The sequence below is a fragment of the Magnolia sinica genome, chromosome 2, assembly GCF_029962835.1.
Source record: "Magnolia sinica isolate HGM2019 chromosome 2, MsV1, whole genome shotgun sequence".
NCBI lineage: Eukaryota > Viridiplantae > Streptophyta > Magnoliopsida > Magnoliales > Magnoliaceae > Magnolia > Magnolia sinica.
This window is the reverse complement of record NC_080574.1, coordinates 58,018,864-58,038,324: the sequence shown is the minus strand read 5'-3', so window position 1 is coordinate 58,038,324 and position 19,461 is coordinate 58,018,864. Positions and strand designations below refer to the sequence as shown.

General features: G+C 35.2%; 1 long non-coding RNA gene across 1 annotated transcript; it reads right to left on the bottom strand.

The window, feature by feature from the left end:
- Window positions 1–4,299: 4,299 nt before the first annotated feature.
- On the bottom strand, window positions 4,300–5,950 carry LOC131228942 (uncharacterized). The gene is made up of 3 exons (XR_009163105.1): window positions 5,875–5,950; window positions 5,254–5,306; window positions 4,300–4,419 (listed from the first exon to the last, which is right to left on the bottom strand). It is a non-coding gene; the product is annotated as an uncharacterized LOC131228942 (long non-coding RNA).
- Between the last annotated feature and the right edge of the window lie 13,511 nt (window positions 5,951–19,461).

Here is a 19,461-nt window from a genome sequence, read left to right as displayed (position 1 = left end):
GTTGCCATGTGATTGGGCTACATTATTACAATAATCGGGTTCGGGATCGGGATCGGGTTTAGGTTTGGGTTTTCAAGTTTAGGTTTAGGTTTAGGTTAGGGAGTTGAGATTAGGATTAGGTGTAGGTCTAGGTTTAGGGATTAGAGAATACATTTAGGTTTTAGGTTTTAGGTTTAGGTTTAGGTTTTAGGTTATAGGTTTAGGTTTAGGTTTAGGTTTTTGGTTTAGGTTATAGTTAGGTTATAAGTAATAAGTTTAGGTTATAGGTTTTGGTTTAGGTTTAGATTAAGGTTTAGGTTAAGGTTTAGGTTTGGGTTATAGGCTATAGTATATAGGTTATAGCTTCAGGGAATTGAGAATAAGTTAAGGTTTAGGTTTACGAAATCGGGTTTGGGTTCGGGATTGGGTTTAGGTTTGGGTTTTCAAGTTTAGGTTTAAGTTTAGGTTAGGGAGTTGAGATTAGGATTAAGTGTAGGTTTAGGTTTAAGGATTTGAGAATACATTTCGGTTTTAGGTTTAGGTCATAGGTTTAGGTTATAAGTGCAGGTTATAGGTTTAGGTTTAGGTTAGGTTATAGGTTAAGAGTTAGGGAATTGAGAATAGGTTAAGGTTTAGGTTTAGGAAATCGGGTTCGGGGTCGGGTTTAAGTTTGGGTTTTCAAGTTTAGGTTTAGATTTAAATTAGAGAGTTGAGATTAGGATTAGGTGTAGGTCTAGGTTTAGGGATTTGAGAATACATTTAGGTTTTAGGTTTAGGTTTAGGTTTTAGGTTTTAAGTTTAAGTTTAGGTTTAGGTTTTCGGTTTAGGTTAAGGTTAGGTTATAAGTAATAAGTTTAGGTTGTAGGTTATAGGTTAAGGTTTAGGTTTAGGTTATAGGTTTAGGTTAAGGTTTAGGTTTGGATTATAGGTTATAGTATATAGGTTATAGGTTTAGGGAATTGAGAATAGGTTAAGGTTTAGGTTTAGGAAATCGGATTTGGGTTTGGGATTAGGTTTAGGTTTGGGTTTTCAAGTTTAGGTTTAAGTTTAGGTTAGAGAGTTGAGATTAGGATTAAGTGTAGGTTTAGGTTTAAGGATTTGAGAATACATTTCGGTTTTAGGTTTAGGTTTAGGTTTTAAGCTTAGGTTTAGGTTTTAAGCTTAGGTTTAGGTTATAGGTTTAGGTTATAAGTGCAGGTTATAGGTTTAGGTTTAGGTTAGGTTATAGGTTAAGGGTTAGGAAATTGAGAATAGGATAAGGTTTAGGATTAGGAAATCGGGTTCGGGTTCGGGATCAGGTTTAGGTTTGGGTTTTCAAGTTTAGGTTTAGGTTATGGAGTTGAGATTAGGATTAGGTGTAGGTCTAGGTTTTAGGTTTAGGTTTAGGTTTTAGGTTATAGGTTTAGGTTTAGGTTTAGGTTTTCAGTTTAGGTTAAGGTTAGGTTATAAGTAATAAGTTTAGGTTATAGGTTATAGGTTAAGGTTTAGGTTATAGGTTTAGGTTTAGGTTTAGGTTAAAGTTTAGGTTTAGGTTATAGGTTTAGGTTAAGGTTTGGTTTTAGGTTATAGCTTTAGGGAATTGAAAATAGGTTAAGGTTTAGGTTTAGGAAATCGGGTTTGGGTTCGGGATCAGGTTTAAGTTTGGCTTTTCAAGTTTAGGTTTAAGTTTAGGTTAGAGAGTTGAGATTAGGATTAGGTGTAGGTTTAGGTTTAAGGATTTGAGAATACATTTCGATTTTAGGTTTAGGTTTAGGTTTTAGGCTTAGGTTTAGGTTATAGGTTTAGGCTATAGGTTTAGGTTTAGGTTAGGTTATAGGTTAAGGGTTAGGGAATTGAGAATCGGTTAAGGTTTGTGTTTAGGAAATCAGGTTCGGGTTCGGGATCAGGTTTAGGTTTGGGTTTTCAAGTTTAGATTTAGGTTAGGTTAGGGAGTTGAGATTTGGATTAGGTGTAGGTTTAGGTTTAGGGATTTGAGAATACATTTAGGTTTTAGGTCATAGGCTTAGGTTTTAGGCTTAGGTTTAGGTTATAGGTTTAGGTTTAGGTTATAAGTATAGGTTATAGGTTTAAATTTAGGTTATAAGTGTAGGTTATAGGTTTAGATTTGGGTTTTCAAGTTTAGGTTTAGGTTTAGGTTAAGGAGTTTAGATTAGGATTAGGTGTAGGTGTAGGTTTAGGGATTTGAGAATAGGTTAAGGTTTAGGTTTAGGAAATCAGGTTTGGGTTCGGGATCGGGTTTAGGTTTGGGTTTTCAAGTTTAGGTTTAGGTTTAGGTTAGGGTGTTGAGATTAGGATTAGGTGTAGGTTTAGGTTTATGGATTTTAGAATACGTTTAGGCTTTAGGTTTAGGTTTAGGTTTTAGGTTATAGGTTTAGGTTTTAGGCTTAGGTTAAGGTTAGGTTATAAGTTTAGGTTATAGGTTATAGGTTAAGGTTTTAGGTCATAGGTTTTGGTTTAGGTTAAGGTTATAGGTTTAGGTTTATGTTTAGGTTAAGGCTTAGATTTAGGTTATAAGCTATAGGTTTAGGGAATTGAGAATAGGTTAAGGTTTAGGTTTAGGAAATCAGGTTCGGGTTCGGGATCGGGTTTAGGTTTGGGTTTTCAAGTTTAGGTTTAGGTTTAGGTTAGGGAGTTGAGATTAGGATTAGGTGTAGGTTTAGGTTTATGGATTTGAGAATACATTTAGGTTTTAGGTTTAGGTTTAGGTTTAGGTTTAGGTTTAGGTTTAGGTTTTAGGTTATAGGTTAAGGTTAGGTTATAGGTTATAAGGTTAGGTTATAGGTCATAGGTTAAGGTTTTAGGTCATAGGTTTTGGTTTAGGTTTAGGTTTAGGTTTAGGTTATAAGCTATAGGTTTAGGGAATTGAGAATAGGTTAAGGTTTAGGTTTAGGAAATTGGGTTTGGGTTCAGGATCAGGTTCAGGTTAGGTTTTTCAAGTTTAGGTTTAGGTTTAGGTTAGGGAGTTGAGATTAGGATTAGGTGTAGGTTTAGGTTTAGGGATTTGAGAATACATTTAGGTTTTAGGTTATAGGTTAAGGTTTAGGTTTTAGGGTTAGGTTAAGGTTAGGTTATAGGTTATATGCTAAGGTTTTAGGTCATAGGTTTTGGTTGAGGTTAAGGTTATAGGTTTAGGTTTAGGTTTATGTTTAGGTTATAAGCTATAGGTTTGGGGAATTAAGAATAGGTTAAGGTTTAGGTTTAGGAAATTAGGTTCGAGTTCGGGATCGAGTTTAGGTTTGGGTTTTCAAGTTTAGGTTTAGGTTTAGGTTAGGGAGGTGAGATTAGGATTAGGTGTAGGTTTACGTTTAGGGATTTGAGAATACATTTAGGTTTTAGGTTTAGGTTTAGGTTTTAGGTTATTGGTTAAGGTTTAGGTTTTAGGTTTAGGTTAAGGTTAGGTTATAAGTTATAAGTTTAGGTTATAGGTTATAGGTTATGGTTTTTTGTCATACATTTTGGTTTTAAGGTTATAGGTTTAGGTTTAGGTTAAGGTTTAGGTTTAGGTTATAAGCTATAGGTTTAGGGAATTGAGAATAGGTTAAGGTTTAGGTTTAGGAAATCCGGTTCAGGTTCGGGTTTGGGATCGGGTTTAGGTTTGGGTTTTCAAGTTTAGGTTTAGGTTTAGTTTTAGGGATTTGAGAATACATTTAGGTTTTGGGTTTAAGTTTAGGCTATATATTATAGGTTTAGGTTAAGGTTTAGGTTTAGGTTATAAGCTATAGGTTTAGAGAATTGAGAATAGGTTAAAGTTTAGGTTTAGGAAATCGGGTTTGGGTTCGGGATCGGGTTTGGGTTTGGGTTTTCAAGTTTAGGTTTAGGTTTAGGTTAGGGAGTTGAGATTAGGATTAGGTATAGGTTTAGGTTTCGGGATTTGAGAATACATTTAGGTTTTAGGTTAGGTTTAGGTTAGGGAGTTGAGATTAGGATTAGGTGTAGGTTTAGGTTGGGATTTGAGAATAGGTTTAGGTTATAGGTTAAGGTTGTGGTCCCTACAAATACAGATATAAACATAGCTTGCTCCAATTGGCTAGGCCCTTCCAATGCTGTCCATAGGAAACGAACAACTTCATTATGATCATAACAGCGGTTCCCACCTTCCAGGGACCCCTGCTCAACATCCGGAGAGCTCCGACGCACAACCGGGTCTGCTCCATCAATTTTGAGCAAATACATATATAAACACGGCTTGTCCAAATGGCCAGGCCACTCCAATACTGTCCATAGGAAATGGACAGCTTCATCATGGTCATAACAGCAGTTCCCACCCTTTCACGCACCCCCGCTCAACATCCGGATAGCTCTGATGCACATCCGGATACATAAATGGGTACAGTTTCAAAGAACATTATTAGTAATGTTTCAAATGCATACCTCCCTTAGAAAGTCTTTCAGTTGATCCTCATAAAAGTCCTGATCTATAAGAACCTTAACGGCAACATCCTGCATTCCATGATTAAATAAATAAGAAGATGCATCACCTTTACTTTCAAGTCAAACAAAAATGGGACAGAGAACCATGTAAGAAACATGAAGAAAAATGTGGATTTCTTTAAATATAATAGAGAGTTTGGTCCAAGAACTAAACCACAAATTACTCTCATTAGGTTAGTTATCAGAATAACAATTTCAGAGAAGTTCCCTACATTAAACACTTGCCTATGTAATTCAATTGTCTTCAGTAAAATCAAATTACTGTCTTAAAAGAAATGCATGCCACACATGTGAAACGTCATTTTCAAACCAAACTACATTCGCTATTTTCAAATCTCATGCAACCACTTCATTCCCCCACTATCTCCCTCGATTTCCCCACTCTCACCTCTCTGTCTCTCTCTTGAAGCAAAGAAGAAGAAGAAAAAAAAATCACTTTTATGTTTTTTCAATCCATCTTCCATTTTCTTCTCAACAAGAAAATCCATATTTACTAATATTCCCATTTTTCTATTTTTCAAAAGAATGAGTTTGGACTCCGAAAGCGTCGGCTCTAACACTCGTACTTTCAGCCCAAACCCTAACTAAGGACTCCAAAATTACCAAGTACTCATAAACATTCATTGCAAGCATTTTCTATCCATGACGACCATACTATTAAGATCAATCCTCTTATTTGTGCTCCCCTAGGTGTGGATTTTGTTAAGGATTGCGTTCATATGCTACCTCATAGATCATATTCCGAGATAAAAGGTTTCAATTATATAAAAAATTATAATTCAAAAACAGACAATAAAGAGCACAAATTCTTATTATAAATGTGATATTTAGAATTAAACTTACCGTCATTGTCATGTTGAAACCGTTCCCTGAATACGGTGACGTCCCTTATTGATCTGAAACAGTCAAAGAAGAATTACAATTAAAAGAAAGAAATGATATTGTGTTGCCTAGTAATATATGAGGAAGCTAGATAGTAACAAGATTAGAATGTGTCATCGAGAGTCTAAATAGTAACAAGATTAGAATAACAAGATCACCAGACAAAGTTCAAATAGCAAATGGTAAATAAAAGTCAGCATCAAATGCTAACTAAATGAGATAGGATCATGAAATACACAATCAAGACTGCTGAAATTTTCCCATGCAATTTGGATCTTACCATTTTCATTAAACCAATTTGTTTAATAGCCACCAATCTGAGGGTAAGGCTCATCTGCTCAGAGTATTTCAGGCCAGTTTGTACATCTTGCATGATTTGGATGATCAAGATAGGTAGCTATTTATGCCACAGTAAACAAAGAGGAGTTGTTCTGATCCAGGAAAGTGATTACAATTTAATGGAATAGAACAAATACCATTGTCATCTGTCCCATTCACCACACCTATGCTATACATGTAAAGCAATGCAACCTATCCAAATCATGGGCCCAATGTGAATAAAGCATAAACTGACATTCATACCAAACAAATGATTTAACCATCTGATTGGATTTCTCTTGTAGAACTTCAACCACTGAGCATCCACTACCAAACAAATTAATCATGCAATTGCTCCATAACCTCAGGCGCCATCCTGCTGAGAACAAGTAGAAAGAAAGGCCTTACTGTAGATGAGTTTAGTTGGTGCATTAGAATATTAAAAAAATAAGATCCACATATTAATACCAAGCTGTAGAGGCCATCAGACAGATAAACACATGATTTCAAAGAATAACTTTAAAGAACTTTTTTCATTGACAGGTGTAAAGCTAATAATATGCCCACAAAAAGTAATACACCATTCTCAACAAGTGTGTGTGTGTGTGTGTGTGTGTGTGTGTGTGAGAGAGAGAGAGAGAGAGAGAGCAATGTAAGATTTGTTGCAAGAGAAACGATTGGAAATATTTCATTCTCACCAGAGATGTTAGTTCAAGGCTGTAAAGAAACACAAGGGCATTATCTGGATAACTAATGTGGAATTAATGTCTCTAAGATAAAAGCATCAGAAGACAAGACTAGGATTGTCTCAAGTTTTTTCATTTTTAAAAACTTTTTGACATTTTTGCAGCATTAGCCTCTAGAATGGGAATCATAAAGGAAACCTAAGGTCAAGCCATAAAGGATGATCCATTCATAGTCTTCTGAGGTGATCTAGAAAGGTAATGAAGGTCAAGCAAGCAAAAGTGCTTATTGTAATGGAGAGATGAAACACATATGAAGGGCAAGTTCACTAATCAAAGAAATCACAGGGTCCAAAATTTTGATAGGACAGTTTGTGGGGTTCACTTAACTGATTATGTGGATGGTGGAGCCCACCACTGATTTGAAAAATGTGGTGGGCCCACTCTTAAGGTGTATCAAGCATTAATGAAAATTATCTCAGGTCATGTAAGAAATAATAATAAATGATGTGAGACTATTTAATCAGTAGCTAATATCAAAACAACCATGTAGAAGCAAGAAACATGTACAAGCAACCAAATGCAGCTGCACCAATTAAACACCATTGCCCCGATTAACCACATATTCCACATCAGTTTTTGTAACTGATCCAATCGAGGAGTATTCCAAAGTTGGCCACTCAGTTTTCGAGTTCTTTTTACTTTTTCTTTTCTTTTCTTATTCTTTTTGAAAGTTTTTGAGTTTACTCGATGAACTAATTAACAAGTCACTTATATTCTGAAGCTTTACTCTGACAACAATTGACAAAGCCTTTTTTAATGGATTCGCAATTAGTTTCATTACTTACAAACTACGAACTAACTCCTCCTGGCTCAATTCTGAGCTAATCAATGGGATTTTTCAAAACTGATTTCATATTTAGCTCCAATCAAAATTCCAAACTTCTTTCCAGGTTGATTGATAAATCAAGCTCCAAAGTGATCTCTAAGACTAACCTCTAACTTGAAGGAACAATAGCTCTTAGATTTATCCACAAAAACAGCCTAATTTTCTGAATTATCAACTTTCCCAATTGTTTGTGGGAAGTTTGGTAGAGACCCACTTCTGAAACAGGGAGAAAGGAGAAAAAAACAGAGGAGAATCTGAGATTTGACTAGAACATCACTGCTGGACTTTCCATTTATGGTTATCATCCACCAGATCTTGAATCTGAAAGACAGAACAATCTATATCCCTTATTATGACCACATAAAGACCAAAGAAAACCTTAAGATGAGAAGGAAATAAATCTTCCAAATGCTGACTATGTTTGTTGAAATGCACTACCAAAAGGACTTATTTGAGTTGGAGTTGATCAAAAGCCTAGCCTCCAAAGCCAGGCTTCTGCCCAAATACAGAAGATGTTATTTTAAGGAAGAAAAGACTTTTAGTCAGATGTCAATAGAATTGCTGCATGTCACACAATAAACACTTGAAACCAATTCACACGAAAAAAAACCATTCGACTAAATACTTTCCCTCCACATCTTGTAAATAGGATTTTTCTAAAGAGATTGTTTCTGTCAGGCATTTCATCAAACATGCAACAGGCATTGCCAAGCTAGACCATTGGATGTATCTAAAGATCATGCAATTCCATGCAATGAGATCAAACCCATCAATTTGCTTGAAGATGGAGACGTATGAATCTAGTATCAAACTTAAGAAAGAAAAATATCTCCACTATCAAAATCATAGGAATTGCAAATGAAAACCGTAGGAAGAGGAGTCACAAAAATTACATTTAAAAAAAGAAAATTAATCTTCCAAATAGTAGGAATTGTACATGAAACAAAGAAAATCCATAAAAATCAACAGACTTTGGAGTATCCATTCGTTTGAAAAGCTTTTCATACTCATGGAGAGATGCAGTCCACTCGCCACCTGCACCTGCCACAACGAGTCCATGAACCTGAAGACGAGCAATGGCTTTCAGCCCATCAACCAGAGAGGCATTCTCCAGTGAGTTAGCGACGTTAGGGAAAGAGGGAATTGGAAATGAGAAGAGGGAATTTGAATTAAATCCCTCTTCCGAAATGAGATGTTAGTTTCAAATCCGTAAGTTGTGATTTTTCCATAATTTAACACATTAACTACATTAATATCCCTACATTTAAGGGACCATTTAATAGATGATTAAGATAGTTTTATATAATAAAAAGTTTAAATATTAACCATTAATAACTAGACCCATTATTTAGATGGCCTGGATAACTCTATATATCATTGCCACTATTATTAAGAATGAGTCACTACTATTTTACATTAAACACAAAACTCACACATTGTTTCTATACACCAAATAATGTCACTTGCGCTTTAGATCTAGTATGGCTCTGTGGGCCCCACCATGATGCGTGTCAAACATCTACTCCATCATTTAGATGCAACATTCCATGGTGGGCCTAGGGATTAAAAATCAAATCAATATGTGACTTGTGTGGGCCACACCACATACAAAAGTTGAGAAGGGTTACCCTCCATTAAAACATTCATAATTATTTTTGGGCCTACAGAGATGTGGTTCACAAATCCATCCCATCCATTATGTGTGTGCCACTTGGATGAGGGGTCATACCAAGTTTCAGATGCATCCAAATTTTAGGTGGGGCCCCACCAAGTACTTTTATATGTTTTAGGCATGTCTTCACATGATTTTAGATGGTATGGCCCACTTGAGTTCCGTATGCACGGTGTTGATTTTTGACACACGTCATGGTGTGGCCCACCCAACTTGACCTCATGGGGGAGTTCCCATGAGCTCGACGTACAGAACCTTTTCCACACCATCCATCCATTTAGTTCCCATGAGCTCGACATATATATAGAAAAGGTGTATATATATATAATATTTTTAAAAAAATATAAAAACCTATGATGTATTTCTTATATCCACACCATCCATCCATTTTGAGATATCATTTAAAGTCATGAGCCAAAGAATGAGACAGATAAAAATCTATAATGCACCCCGCCATAGAAAACAACGGGGAGGGTGATTCCCACCATTGAAACTATCCTAAGGCCCATCGTAAGGTTTATTTGAAATCCAACTACTTCAAAAGTTTTTTTTTTTAAAAAAAATGTTTGCCCTAAAATAATCGTTTGTGCTGGGGTCCATCATCTATGCTGGGGTCCATTAGAGCTTTGGATTTAACTCGTTCTTTGGACATTGCCCTAAAATGATCTCTCCAAATAGATGGACGACATGGATTAAACACATACATCATGGTGAGGCCCACAGAGCACTAACCACCAGCCATTGGATGGTGTCAGGGGGAGTAGCCAATTTGTTCCCCTTATTTGTGGTGTGGTCCATTTAATTAATCTTTGGATATGAATCATTTTTTGGACAATTCTTTAAAATGATCTCGAAAAATGGATGAACAGTGTGGGTTGATCCCGAATTTTTGGTAAATTCAAAACTCAAGTGGACCATGCCACACGAAACAGTGTGGAATAATGATTTCCACTGTTGATACCTTCCTTGGGCCTATAGTAATGTTTATTTGACATCCAACATGTTCATAATATCAAAAAGATATGAATGAAGAGAAAACATAAAAAGATATGAATTATTGTGGGCCAACTTTGTGGTCCATTTAATCTCTTTACTTGCCTCATGTTTAGAAAGTACAGGACATCATGGCGAGAGAAGAATACTGGAAAATAGTAATAAAAGAAATTGTATAAAAAATGTTCGAGGCTATTTTCGTTTCAAAATTCTGAAAAAAAGAAGTCATATAAAAAATGTTCAAGGTCATTTTCTGTCAAAAAATTGAAAAAATAGAAATCATATAAAAAATGTTCAAGGCCATTTTCGTCTCAATTTTTTTTTTTTTATAAATCGTATAAAAAAGGTCCAAGACCATTTTCGTCTCAAAAATTTGAAAAAAGAAATCATAAAAAAAAATGTTCAAGACCATTTTTGTCTCAAAAATTTGAAAAGGTGTTCCATTTGTACGGAAGAAAAAACTAAATACTTAGAGCCTTTACTTGGCAACAGACGAATGAACACAAAAAAGACAAAATCTAGTAATGGATTCTGTTAAGGAAGAAAAAGGCTCAATTAATAAACATCTAAGATAGTATAATCATATAAATTTTCGTTAAAGGTTAATCAATGGTCGATTCCACAAGATTAAATTTCTCACATCAGCTTGATCCAAAACTTCTATGAATGTTATTTTTAACGGCGGACATTCAATCCCCACTTTGTAGTCCACTTAAGCCTTCGACCTGCCCCATTTTTTAGTTAATATCTTAAAATGATCTGAGAAAAGCGTTGAACGATATCGAGAAAGTCAATCCATGACTTGGGTGGGCCAAGAGCTTAAAAATAAAGTCAATCCATGACTTGGGTAGGCCACGCCACACAATATAGTGGAGAGTGGTTTCCTTAAAAAATTCATAATTATATATTGGGCTTGCTTAAATGTGATTCACATATCCAACCCACTCATTATGTGTGTCCCACTTGGATGAGGGGTCAGACCAATTTTCAGCCGCATCCAAAACTCATGTGGGCCCCACCAAATGCTTTTATATTTTTTAGGATGTCTTCACATAGTTTTAGAAGGTATGGTCCACTTGAGTTTCGTATATAGATGATTTTTGAGATATCTCATAACCTAAAGGGGACACATCAAATCCACGGTGTTGATGTTCGACACACATCATGATGGGGCCCACAAAACTTACTAACATCTATTCTTAGGTTCTCACGTTGCAACTTTGACCAGAATATTTGGCCCATTTTACATGTCCAGTCCGTTCACTCTATTTTACTAATCAATACCCTCAATTTGAGTAGTTGCTTTAATCAGTTTACATATGAGAAAGATAATAGGCATACAAGATTGATCACACAATTTCAGTGAAATTTGATTTAAACATCTGAAGTTATTTATTCTTCAATCTGAACTGATTAGATTGTCTAAAAATGATTAAAGGTTCAACTAGTGGATGTACCTAATAATTTAGTAATTTTATTTTTCACAAATAAATTTCAATTTCCATTTAAAAATAATATTTTTTTTCAAAATGTATATATTTTTACTCTTTTAACAAAACATCATTTTTATTATAAAATATTTCACTTTTGTTATATAACTTTTCAATTTTTCTTGTCAAAATAAAAAATCTAGTTTTCTTTTTTTTAAATATATTTTTTTTTTACAATTTGTTGATTTTTTCACAAATTTGTTTAATTTTTTAAATTTTCTTTTTCAAAATATCATTTTTTTATTGAAATCTTGTTATATAACTTTTTAAATTTTTTGTCAAAATACAAAATCTAGTTTTCTTTTTTTTAAAAATATATATTTTTTACAATTTGTCAATTTTTTCACAATTTTATTTAATTTTTTATATTTTCTTTTTTAAAATATTATTTTTATATCGAAATCTTTTTTTTTCAAAGTAATCAACATTATTCAAAGTTCTTATTATTTTTTTTTCAAAATCTAGAATTTTTTAAAATCACAGTTTTTTTTTTTTTTTTTTTTTTTTGAAATCTAAATTTTTCTTAAACATTTGTGAATTATTTTTTCTAAGCTGCTTAACTATTTTTTTTTTTTCGAAAATCAAATTTTAACATTAGAGACGGTTTAGGACCGTCTCTAATAAAGATGGTCGTTGACACTCTCTAATCGAGACGGTCTTTGACAGGGCTATAAGACAGCTAAGGACCAGCTCTAATAGAGACGGTCTTTGACAGTCTCAGATTACAACTAAAAGACGGCCAAGGACCGTCTCTAATACAGACGGTCAATGACCGTCTCTGATGACGGCATATACGACGGTCGATGACCGTCTCTATTAGAGACAGTCTTTGATCGTCTCAGATGGCCGCATATAGACGGTCAACGACCGTCTTAAATGATTTGTAGACGTTCAAATTTTTAAGACAATATTAGGGACGATTAGGACCCATCTAAAATTTTAGAAACGGTTTACGGCCATCTCTAAAGCATCTTTAAACCAAGCAATTTTAAAGACAGTCCAGAACCGTCTCGAAATTCGTCCTTTTTTTCCATTTTTCACGTAGTGATACTTGGTTCCTAACACTTTTTAGTCTATCAATCAATTTATTAAAAGAACTTATCCAATGGTTTACTCAGCCAATCATGTTCTAAATTTTCAAAAATTTAATTCTATATCTTATCATAATACTCAAAACATACTCAACTACACAGATTTTCACTTTCTAAGAGAGTTGAAATTGAAAATTTTAAAAATTTCAACGAGTTCTACTAAAAAACAATAAAAAACATTAATTAATCTACCTAATCTCACCCCAACCTAAAATCTATAGTGTCCTCAATGTAAAAGATATAAACAATCAACTCATCATGAGACAATGAAAATAAAAGAGTGATTAAAAAGATAGTACCTGAAGAAGAATAATGAAACAGGTTAAAGTCTTCATTATTCAAAATTGGTTAGCATAAAAATACAAACAAATCCTAAATCCTAAGAAAGTAATAAATCTAACTATACCTCCATTAGACTAAGTGGTCAATCGTGATACATATGATCGATCAGAGGGGAATTTGAAAAGGAGAGCTTAAGAAGTCCGGGGGGGGGGGGGGACTAGGACTAAGCCAAACAATAAGATAAAATGCTGAATAACAAATAAATTAGAGATCTCAATTGCCTAAGTATGAAACATTGATTTCAATTGATTCGTAAGACAACCTTTACCTAAAAAGTTTAGGCGGGATGACTTTATTTCACGAATACGATTAAGATCAAAATTTCAAACTTTGTGTAATGACCCAGAAAATTTCATGCCAAGACTCGAGTACTACCTCTATTTTTTTTCCTTAGAAGTTATGTGTGGATTAATTAGCATTTAACTCAATTGCTTGTGAAATTAGCATCAATCACTTTAAATTTGATCTGCAAGACTCAAAACCTGTAGAATCTTTAACGCTATGTTACCCTGAAATCTAGGATTCAACGCTAAGTCCAGTTGCTCTCGGGAGTACGTAGAAACTTTGTATCGGACTTGGACCGCGCGTCGAAAGTCTGATAGCGTCGATCTTAGACAATTTTGTTCATCTTGTTGGGCTTGACCATCACCTCAAAAATCAAGTCCAGATGATGTCCTAGGTCGATTTGCTTAAGTCCGGAGTAAAGAGTGTGAGAAAGTTGAGAAATTAAATATAATTTATGAAATTTGAGTCGTGTCGCTTGCGTGACGATTTTAAGCACTCTGATCGTTGGATTTCGACCCAATTTCACCCTCAGATCAGGGAAGATGGCCCAGGCATGTCTTAGTGTCGGTGGACCTAACGAGTTTCGATGACCGTTGAATTGAGAGTGGTTCGCCATGACTGATCTGTAAATCCGATCGGTATGAAAAATCAGCCTGACCTAGATCCATGGTCAGTGAGCTTAAGTCCGACCGCACATGGAGAAAGGACCACCAGAAGTGTTCCGTTGGATCGGAATAGGCCTGATTTGGTTATAACCTAAGTATACCTTGACCCTGGGGCTATTTTCATCTATTTTAGGCCTATATAAAGACCTTAAAACCCTCACTCTCTTTTCCATACAAATTTCCTAACCCTAGCTAAGAAAGAGAGAGGAAGTGAGAGAGAAAGTGAGAGAGAAGTTGGTGAATCATGTTGAAATTCTTTCTTGTTTATTTTGCGTTCCTGATATATATGAGTTATATTGAGATTTGTGTATTCTATGTATATGTAGGAAGTATTGTGTACGTATAAAATATGAACTTGTGTTTGCCATGATTAATTGTTGTGTATTTGTGCTAGTTGTATGTGTGTCAACTCCTCGGCGAAAGGAATTGTCCAAATGTGTGTTATCACCAACATACATCATATATATTAGACTATGTAGTCTAAGTGTTTATAGAAATATCTGAATGGTTAAGTGTGTAATATATTAACCTATTATGGGCCTTGAGAAGAGATTCTCAACTCCCCTATTGATGTGTATGATTTCCTACATTTAATTTACATTCTTTGTTGTTTAACCTCAAGTACTACTTATGTGTAAATCCATGCTAAGTTGATATTCATTAAATGCTTCCATATTGTATGCTTAGAATTGTTATTCCATTACTGTTCTAAATTGTTATTATGAATCTCTGTTATAATTGAACATGTTTGGGACTATGGAATAGTCCAGGAAATCGGTAACAATTCTTGCGTACGTGGCCGAGATCGTTTTCGCTACGTAAGACGTGTTTGACGAAACTGAGTCGTATTAGGGTTGTTGGTAGTGATTTGGCCACATGGAGTGTTTGCGCACTCTATGTCGATCAACTCAACATGCGCTCATGCTAGTTGAGTTCGTTAAGTAACCCGATTGTCCCGATGTATGTTCATCATGTATGGATGCTATTGTTTGAATCTAGGGTATCAAACTTACCGATGTAATCCCGTTAACCATTGTACCTTGATCCGTTAAGACTCATGAGCCGGACATGGTGGTATGGGACACCGTGGTCGAGCTGTCGGCCTATGCTGGGGTGACAAGTCTCCCTGTAGTGACCAGTGAGCACACCAGACTCGTGAGCCGATTATGGTAGTATGGGACACTATATTCATGCTTTCGACATACATTGATTGGTGACGAGCCCTTTATAGTGACCTCGAGCATACCTCGCTACTGCGTTGAGGCAACGAGCCTTAGGGTAGTACCTAAGGTATGATAGGCATACATCGATTGGTGACGAGCCCTTTGCAGCAACCTAAAACCTTATAATCGTATGAGATTGTCTAGGACTGACGACCCTAGAATGGATCACTGTTTGGAAATTGATATGAGGAAGGTACCTTAGCTTCCCAATCCTGCTGTATGAAAAGGACTAATAACAACTTGGTAATCATGTTCATGCACCGCATTGCATGTGCGTAGGAGTCATTGGCACTGCGGGAGGTTGTCATGCATACCGTAAGATGAAGACGCTGAGGGAGTGTAGGCAAGAGCATGCATCATTCTTACATACATCCTTGCATTAACAAGAATAGTCAGAACGTGTTTGATTGTATTGTCTTATCATTACTGCTTGATTGATTTGATAGCATGTTAACTTTTACTGTATAGTTTCACTGAGTTGATCACTCACTCCTACATTCTAGGACGGTGTTTCAACACCAACCAGACCCTGTCTTAGATGCAGATGTTGACACGACCCCTGAGGCAGAGCAGGATTACGAGGATGATGAGGACACGTTTTCTTTTATGCAGTTCTCAGGTGGGTTCATGTGAGCCATGTCCTGATATGCGGGGATTCTGGGTTTTCTTGTAATAAATGATTTCTTTTGATACTTGTATTTTGAAAGCAACACTTGTTATTATGACCTGACATGTATATGTATTTCAGGGACTTGCACATGTACACCTATATTTCTTTAAGTCTTCCACTTGCGTCTTTCACTTATCCCTGAATTATGTTTGCAATTTGGCTTAATCTATTCCATGTTTTATGCATTCATATAGCCAACATACATCCATCATTAAATATGTTGCATAAGTGATGTTTTGAAACTCAGGAGCTGAGTTATGCTCGACCCCCGATTTTCAGGGCGTTACACTTTGCAAGAGTAAATAAAATAAAATATTACAAACATTCATCACTTCAATAGATATGTAAATACAACCATTCACTACATGAAAGATAAAAAAAATTCACGACAAACACAGAGAATTATAGTGGTTCGGTGTGTCAACAATTGTTCTAAAACAGCCACACCTGCTCCACTGCCAAAATTAGTCTCCATGTAATCTTGGCTTTCACTATAAATAAGGTTTTCTTAGGGTCACCTTAAAATCTAATACAATTGTAATTTTACCGGGCTATCACAAACCAAAAAAAAAACCCTTACTAAGATTTTTTAGTTATCTTGAAAATACCAAAACAAGAAATGAATATATACTTATCTTCACTGTAGAAGAAGTTGCAGCTGAAGAGCTGCTTTTCTTGAATGTTTAATGTTCAATGTTCAGTCATATAGAAAAGGTGCAAGGTTGTATTGATTTTAATTAAGTTTAAACCAATAGCTACTTAGGTTAAATCTCTTAAATCTCAAAGAAAGAAGAGTAGAATTTACTCTCTTTAGAATCAGAATGACAGAGTCTGAGATTATGGGAATTAAAAATAAAAAAGCTATAAAATAATTTATAAATCCATTCAATAGCTTGAAAATAAATGGAGCTACTCTCTTACTTGCAACAGTATTTAGATAGTCTTGAATGAATTTTTGGATTGAGAGAGAACCTCAATTTATAGGCAAAGAAGTTGAATATTCGACTGGCCTAAGACAGTCTTTGACTGGCCCTAACACCGGATTCTATTTCAACGGATTTCCATATTTGAGAGGGATAAGATTTATCCGATCTTCAACTGGTTCGAATGCCCTGTTCGACTGGTCGAAGGTGGCCTTTGACTGGTCGAAGATGCTAAAAATCCAAACTGATTTAGTTGCTGGACTTCGAGTCGAGAAACCTAGGGCTGGTTGAATATTCTCCTTCGACTGGTAAAACAAACCACTCGACTGGTTGAAGGTGCAACAAAAAAATAGTTTTACTTTGGTTTATACTAGGACTGGTCAAGAAAAACTTTGGCTAGTTGAACCAAACCTTAGGTTGGTCGAATTACAACCAATCACAAGTATAAAAACCCATATTAAGTAGTTTCTAAAAGCACCTAAACCTAAGGTCTTTCTAGGGTTTATAATACCTGAAATGACTGAACTTCTTTGTCTAGAAGTAGATTAGAAACTTCAACTTTTCTTTAGAGATTGATCTTCTACTAGAACATCAGTTGATCTTGACTTCATTTTGAGCTTGTTCTTCTACTAGATCTTGAACCGGGCTTAAACCTTAATCTTGATCCATACTTGAAGATTACTTGACAAGATTCTTTGACTAAATGAAATTTGACAACCAAAGTGTGCTTTAAATATTATAGCGCTTACAATCTCCCCCTTTTTCAATTTCGTGAAAAAACACATAATATTACAAATATCAAAATAATGAAGCCTTGTACTCTTGTTGTAGAAGATTTTTTGAAGATTCAAAATATTACTACTCCCCCTTAATTAGTACCTCCCCTGTATCATGGCATAAAACATTCCATAGCATATATAGCACTCCAAATAAACATGACATGCATACAGAGATATAATTCCTAATCATTCATGCATTGTCACTCTCTAAGCAACTTCTAATATTCTTCAAATATAAATAACATGCATTCTTAATCATGCATTCTTCAAAACTAACTCTCCCCCTTTTTCTCACAAGTCGACAAAGGAAGAATTAGATAACTATTAATTAGATTATATAGATAATGAAATAATCAACAAATAAACTTGATAGAAGAAGAAATAGGCATATGCAGAAGAAGTATATAGCAAGGAGATAATAGAAATCATCATATAAAATTGTTAAAGTCAGGGAAATAACATGAAAGAGTTAGAGAGCGTGTAAAGAAATCATCCAAGTAAAAAAGTAAGGATTAAGTCTACATCTCCAAAAACATAAGTTTTGATAAAAAGATAAATGATCTCTATCTGATCTAGATGATGAAGGAGCAGGCATAAATGGGTCAAGTTGATGTAAACTCCGGCTAATGCGATGGAAGTACTTCTTCATGTACTTCATTGTAGATTTTTGGGTTTGAACCAAGTTGTCATGTGAGACCTGCAGTGTCTCAACCTTCTCCTCCAAAGATTTGAGACGATCATCTACTGGAGAAGGCTGATAATCTGAATTTTTGGGATCATTAGACTCATCTAGTTCAGCAAAAATGTCATCCATAGAAGTGTCTTCAGGTGCATGTGCTTCTTCCTTTTCTTCACTTTGGCTTGGAAGAGGTTTCAGGTTCATCTTATTCAGGTTGGTATTGTTAAATGGTAGTTCCAATTCTGGTGCCTCAGACGTAGGAATAATGACATTACAATGCAGAGCGATGCAAGTCATGAGGTAAGTAAACGAAATTGATCCATGACCAGGATGCAAATGAAACTGAATAATGATGTGACATATTAAAAAAGGAAAACAGTCTTGAATACCCGACATGACAAAATGAAGAACTTGAGTCATAAAGGGAGTAAGTTCAGACTTATTCCCTGATCTAGGATAAACGTTAGATGTAAAAATGACGTCCTTGATCGGTCGAGGGTCTCCTTCGACTGGACGAGTAGGAAGAAAATTTAGAAGTTTTACTCGCTGGAGTTCGAGTCGAGACACCTTCGACCGGTTGGCCTTCAACTGGTAGAGTCCAGGACTGGTCGTGCACAACTAGGACTGGTCGAGCGAACACAGGACTGGTCGAGCCGGAGCAAGGACTACTCGAGGTTCATTAAATTTCACTTCAAAACTTCGATTTTCCTCATTCTGGACTTGGTTTTCTTGGATCTTCAGTATGTGCATTCTTCATTCTTGGTTTCATCAGATCCATTCTTGGCTTTGGTGATTCTTAAGCATTAAATCCATGCTTTTAAAATCCTTTTTAATCCAAGCTCTTGAATTCACCTTGCAACACAAACATGATTAAAATAGAACATTAAGCATTATCATGATCATAAAACCAAGTAATAAATAGGGTCCAATATGCAATATTCGACCCTCAACACAATCTCCAACCATCAATTTGCTAGTCCTAAGCAAAGTATGCGAGAAATATTTCAAGAACACAGGATAATTTCTATAAACCCAAGTGATTTTAAAAATAATCCAGATATTATAGTTCGAAAATACTACAATGTTGAGCATTACTTTCTCCTAAACTCTAGCACTTGGTAAATTTCATAATCAAGTTCATGATATTAATCCACCAATTAGAGCAATTTTAAACATCGAGTTCCATGGGTGCATAGTGAAACGTAAACTTATCACAATCAAATGTTCAATTCCTTATTTTCATGATAACATTGATAATCAAAAGAGCATTCAAGATAACCATAACCTAAACCAAAACCAAAACTTGCCTTACAGTTCAGCTTTTTATGCTTCCAACTTTTGATTTTTCCATCGATGGCTTTCATGTCATGTTCAATCTTTTCAATGATCTTCAATAGGGAGCCTGATGTTTTATTTAAACCAACACGATTTAAATGATTTTTAAACTCGCAAGTATACGAATCAGAT